The 6684-nt window shown below is 36.6% G+C and overlaps 1 pseudogene; it reads left to right on the top strand.

Moving 5' to 3' along the window:
* The first annotated feature begins 3230 nt into the window (after positions 1-3230).
* The window catches only part of LOC145800285 (pyruvate decarboxylase 1-like), a 47910-nt pseudogene continuing 44456 nt past the window's right edge, over positions 3231-6684 (top strand).

Here is a 6684-nt window from a genome sequence, read left to right as displayed (position 1 = left end):
ATACTCACAGACTCCCTCAAAGCATCGGCAATCCCTCGGGCTAAAGCGCCCATAGCCTCCTGACCCGCTGGCTCGGCCATAATGGCCTGGCCAACTCCCTCCTGCTGTGCCAGAACATCATTCGGTAAAGGCATCTCCTGCCTACCACTCCTGCCACGTCTGCTACATCCTCGTCCTGACATCCTAATAAAGGTAACGAGGAACGTTAGCACATTCATAAATGTGCCAAAACTAAACACTCGCATCCTAATACATGGACAACTGTAATTCACTCCATGTAAGCACATAATCACATAAGCACTTACGAATTTCATTTCCGGATAATGATAGTCCCGAGGCGTTACTAGAGTTCCGGTTAGAAACAACATTGATCAAGTGCTTTTTCAACAAGACTCCCAGAAACCCAAGGATCCAATCAACATCCTAGAAACTACATTCCATACCCACATAGTCACATAAACATGTTATCAAATAAACACATAATGTCGCACATAAGTCTTTAACAAGCGAGACAAACCCATTGTGATACTAATCACTTCCCACGTACCCAAAGTATTCAAACCCGGTACGCTCTGATAACAAGTAGTAACGCCCTCAAAAAATAACATTAATCCCATCTCTTTAGACATGCATTGACATAAAAGAAATCAACCATCTTTCCATTAATCAGAGTAGTTCTTACAAAAGTATTACATGTTAACAACAAAAGCAAGTGCCCTACGGGCTTACAGCTTTCCAAGTCAACACTTGGTTACAAAAAAGAGTACTAACTCAATACATATTAAGCCCTTGGCTTGAATTTACATGTAATACATCAAAAGAAAGCAAACAACAAAAGCAGTTTGTCTGCCTCTAGCCTCCAAAGCTATGTCCTTGGAGGTGGCATGCTACCTGTACCTGAAAATGATGTCCCATAAAGGGTGAGCCACAGCCCAGCAGAAATACGCTAAACCAACTATGAACAATGACTAAAAGATTAGCAGTTGATAGATGGTCAACACTTGTACACTCGTTTACCTCACATTACTGTTCCATGACATTCGTGTCCGTGTTACAATTCACTTTCCATTTCTTATTCAACTTAGAGTTTGAAAACCAGGCTCAGTGCCCTGGCCAAATCATTTGATGAGATCATAATTCCCCACTAGAACACTTTCAAAATTCCTGATGGATATACATGTTGGTGTCATATCTAAGTCAAACAAAACATTTCCATATTTCTCAACGATATACATTTTAGTGCTATATCAAAACAAACAAACAATTCCATATTTCAAGAATGATAATGATATACATTTTAGTGCTATATCAAATCAAAACAAACACTTCCATGCTGTATTAATGAAACAACAACACTTCTAATTCGCAACCTGATACACATTGTAGTGCTGTATCACTGTCACACAAAATTCGGTTTAGAGGTCCAGCCCCTTTCTTCCAATAAACCGTGGAGTACAGCTCCTTTCTCCTCCCACACAATACAATGTATATAAACAATTATCATATACAAATTCAATCTATCAATACACATTTTAGTGCTGTATTGTACTGACCACCATATTCAATGGCTTACTTAATTTATTAGTTTTAGTTTGCCTAATCATCATGCATTGTCTACAACAATCAAGACTATCCTCCACCGATAGCCCAAAGCAGTTATTTCTAAACCGAAAATAAATGCACCAAATGGATATATCATCAACATTCAACCTGGGTGAGCGATTAAATGAATCCAACCACACCCGTTAATCCCATAATCTTTCAATTTGAATACTATCAATTCAATTCTTCATTTCTCAAAATTAATTATACAAATTAATTTATCCAACTAATTAGGGCATTTTCCCATAATTAACATAACAACCCTAAGGTTCCACTTTCATCCATAGTTCATCATCTATATCATTTCTCTATGCCAATCATGCATATAGGTTTAATTATAAATAAAACCCCATCTTTTGTAAAATTACACAAAGACCCAAACTTTCTCAAAATTACCCAACAACCCCCAACATATCAAAATGCTAAAATTCAAAGACAAAGCTCATAAAGAGGAGTATGGTATCCCTACCTCGAAGTTAGAGCTCTAACGGAGAAGGAGAAGAAAGTGAAAATGCTCCAAACACCACGATTCTCGGATCAAAACGAAGCCCTTGACGATCAACACACTTTTTACACAGGCCGGAGGATAGGGAGACACTCTAACTAGATCAAACCCTAGAGAGAAGGGAGTTTCTAGAGAGAGGAGCTCTCAAAATATCTTTTTAGAAAGTAAGAGAGAGAAAGAGAATGTAAAAAGTGATTTTAAAATGCCCAGCTGCCAACTGATATACGACATTCCCGCTCGAGCGGAGAACACAACGCTCGAGAGGCAAGAACAAAAAACTAGGTACGCTCGAGCGCAAGAAGGCCCGCTCGAGCGCCAAGACACAAGAATAAAGTACATCCGCTCGAGCGCGAAAACCAGTCTGCTCGAGCGTAGATTTCCCCCTCCTAGAATTTACACCAAAAAGTACTACCCGCTCGAGCGCCAGAGTACCCGCTTGAGCGCAACCGCTCGAGCGTAAAGAAACCCGCTCGAGCGTAAAAATCACACCTGCAGAAGTTTTGCAGGGACACGAAATACTGGGAGTGTGCAATATCTGCTCGAGCACAACAAGGCTCGCTCGAGCAGAACGACCAAAAACCTGGCAACAAGATTTTAGACCAAGGTTCAACCCACCTGTTCGAAACATGCCCAACACATCCTAAAACTTAAGAAAATGGAATTAAAGGACGACAACAAGATAGATACAACTACCAACTCCACGGAACCGAGTCCGGAATACCACTGAACAGTAAAGGAACTACCGGGATCACTATAGTAAGCTTGAAGCTGCTTGCGGTAGAGCAGTAGTGCCTTATCGCAGTCCTTGATGACGTGCTTGTGAAGCTCTATATGACTAAAGCAAAAGGCCCGATGACTGAAAGTCGTGTAGCATAGCTTCGCGAGTTGGACTCTTTCCAAGATTGTCGTCGACGCCGTTGACACAGACTCAAAACCACTTCGTATCTATCTTTATCTCTGTCTCTATCTCTATCTTCTTCACTAGAGTTGTGATTTTCCTTGGTTGAAATTTAGAGAGAGAAATGAGAGAGGAAAGAGAAGCATTGGAAGAATCTAACGATGGTCTGGTCTCTTTGGAGATGATAGAGAGGCTTACTGAATCTTGTACTTGGAGGTTAAACCGATGAAGCTTCCTATGTATGAATCTATCGAAGACGAAGATGAAGATCGTGATCGTGATGGTAGTGGTGGTGGTGAGGGTGGAGATGACGATGATAAAGCCGAAGCTTTCATGCTCAATTCGTTCGACATTTTGTCAAATTTCTCTGTAATATATGGGGTCAGGATTGAGGGACCTTAGATATCATAAAATCATATAGTGGACTTTATCCATTACTAAAAATGAGATAGGGACCTTAGACTAATTTTCTCTTAAAAAAATTGATTATAATATTTTTAAAAATCAATAAAATGTGCTCAAACTTTTTTAAGTAAATAATTTGCCAAAAAGCAATCATATAAAATTTGTTTTCTATTCTTTAAAAAGATAATGATTTTAAAAAAAACAAAAAACCTACGCATATCAATGGGATCCATAAAAGACAAACCTCAAATCTCAAACACAAATAAAAAAATGCATATCATCAGAATTTGTTCTAGATCTATTATATTCATGAATTTTACAATACATTAATTTAATTTCAACTATATATATTCACATTCTCGAAACATATTCTAATCAGATGAGCAATAGTATTATCTAATTGTTTTTTAGGCGTCAAGCATTTAAAAATCCAAGGAGTTTGGTTGAGTAAAAAGATACTGGATATTACACTCAAATTTTTGCGTTCAACTCTCTTCCAAATCAGTTATTCAGACGATAGCATGCAAGATTGATAGGGCACATCTTTTAAGTTTGGGCGAATTATATCTAATGTTAAAAGTGTGAGTTTAAATCTCCATCTATGTATGAATTTGTGACTTGACATTAAATGGGAGTGTGGCTTCAAATCCCTACTTATGTGTGAGCCCACAACTTATCATTACACAGTTGAAGCACACAATGTTGATAGAATGAATCTTTATCTCCGTCTATACATGAGTGTGCAACTTACCATTGTATGATTGAAACACATAAAATTAGTAGAACAAATCTTTTAAATTTGAGCAAATTATACTTAGTATCATAAATGAGTAGTGCTACTTATCCCTAGCTTTTTCTTAGGATCCTCATATCTTTTTTTTTTTTTTTAATTTCAATTTTGTCCAAACATAAAATTCCATCTGTATTCTCATCCCTAACTTGCTAACTCTAATTTTTCAAACCCTAAGTCTAATCCCACCAACCATCTCACCAACATCACCTCTAGTCATTAACACTTGCACCCTTACTCACCAACCACCAACAACGCCACTACCCGCACCACTCGTAGACTCTATTTCTCTTTCTTTTATCTCTATCTATCTATCTCTCGTCAGATCATAATCGCGATCATAGAAGATCAGTGATGGTGGCAAATCTACCCTCATTGCATGATTGTCATGACCTGAACTCCGCCCTGTAAGGGTCGGTGAGGTGACCGACTAGTAATCCGAGATTACCAAAGGTCTTCCTATACAAATCAAAATAATCAGGGCTAGTGAAAGCTTAATAATAATAAAAAAAATACACAAAACAAGTAGTCCAATGAGCTGCGATTCTATATGAAATTAACACGTGCCCATAACGTTAATTTATCCACCTTGTATTACATACATCACAATGAGCTAAAGCCCAGTGAATAACATTAAAGTAAAGGGGTTAGTGAACGAATGGTATTAGAGCATGAGTTAATTTATCCACACACATGTCTAATTGAGCAATAGGAAGTCTAGAAAAGAGTTAGGATCATTTGCATTTGTGCTACAAGTATATGAGTTAAGATATGAGTTTATGATCTCCATGTGAACAAGAGAATGAAAGTTACATTTACGAATGTGCTATTCGAGTTCTCTTATTGAGTATGAAGTGTATGACAATACATGCATAAGCATGATTATTGTTTTAGCATGAATATGAAAGTATGTGACATGTAATTTTGAGATATTGTGCTTGGTTATGTGTCTATAGGTTGAATTGTTGAGGTGTATCATCTGATCAAGCACTGTGTGTATGTATATGTATAAGTGAGCGCCATGAAGAGAAAACCTAGAAGGAACTCTTTAGCTGAGCCACCGGTTAAGTCCATGGAGTTTTTTTTTGGTGCCTCCGAGTTCGGGCTAGGTCTAGAAGACTGTTTTCAAGTTTTTGATCATGACGTTGACATTTTGATATATGTGTATATGTATATAAATGTTTTTGTATAAGATGTGATGTATGTAATACAGGGTGAGTGTAAATTAACGTTATGTGCACATGCCATTTCATATAGAATCACAGCTCATTGGACTACTCATTATATGTATTTTTTTTTATTAAGCTTCCGCTAGCCCTTATTGTGTTGATTTGTACAGGAAGGCCTTTGGTAATCTTGGATTACTGGCTGCTCACATCACCGACCCTTACGAGGTAGGATTTGGGTCGTGACAGTAGTACTGCTTGCGATTTCTCTAGATTTCGTTTGGTAGTTAAGGGTTGAACCACCACCATTTGTTTGGTGGTCTACAATCGAACTACCACCATTTGTTTAGTGGTTTACATCAAAACTTCCACCGCTTGTTCGGTACTGATTTTTTGAACCAAGCGAGACAATTTCAAATGAAAAAAAATCAGACACGAGCACGTAGGAGAGGGCTCCAAAGTAGTTGTATGGGTGGCAGCGATGACAAATGACTGAGATTCATAGAATGAGAGATTTGGGTGAAAGAAACGAAATAGAGAATCACTAGTGGAAGAAGGCAAAGGAAGATGGAGCTAAGGAGGTGAGCCGTCGAAAAAGAAAAGTCACCGGTGAGGGAAGGAGGTTGAAAGAGTCTAGTGGAGGAGAAGGGCTGTTGGATGGTTGTTGGCAAAGGAAAGGGATTGCATGAGGTGAAGAGGTGAGGGGAAATTGTCGGTTGAAAAGTATTGAGATGAGAGTTTAAAGGATATATTTTGAATTATGAAAAAGGTCCAAAGAAAAATAAGAAAGAAAGCAATTTTGATGATAGGAATTCAAACAAGTAAGGGATACTAACAAAAAAAAATAAAAAAATAGGAACATTATGTTACGTGTAGTTTTGAAATTATGATTTGAGTGTGGAATTGTGATTTAAGTTTAATATTGTGAGTTGAGTTTTGAAAAGAGAAAATTTGTTTAGTTATGAGTTTTGAAAAATGTTTTTGAATTTTGAAAAGAGTTTTGAGTTATATTTGAGTTTTGAGTTTTTAAATTTTGAGTTGTTAAATTTTTTGGATTTATTTTTTTAAAATATTAAAAAATGTTTAATTTAATTTTATTTTAAATATATAATTTTTATTTAAATATATATAATTTTTATTTTAAATATTTTATTTTATTTTGTAAATATTTTAATTTTAATATTTTAAACTCAAAACACAACTCTACACTTAAATAGTAACCAAACACATAACTGAAAACTCAATTCAAAACTCATAACCAAACACAAATTCAAAATTTCACACTACTTTCAAAACTACACACTCAAATAACGATTTT

The sequence above is a fragment of the Camellia sinensis genome, chromosome 10 (assembly GCF_055761805.1).
Source record: "Camellia sinensis isolate YWXY chromosome 10, ASM5576180v1, whole genome shotgun sequence".
In the NCBI taxonomy this organism is placed as follows: Eukaryota; Viridiplantae; Streptophyta; class Magnoliopsida; order Ericales; family Theaceae; genus Camellia; species Camellia sinensis.
This window is presented reverse-complemented; position numbering and strand designations above follow the sequence as displayed.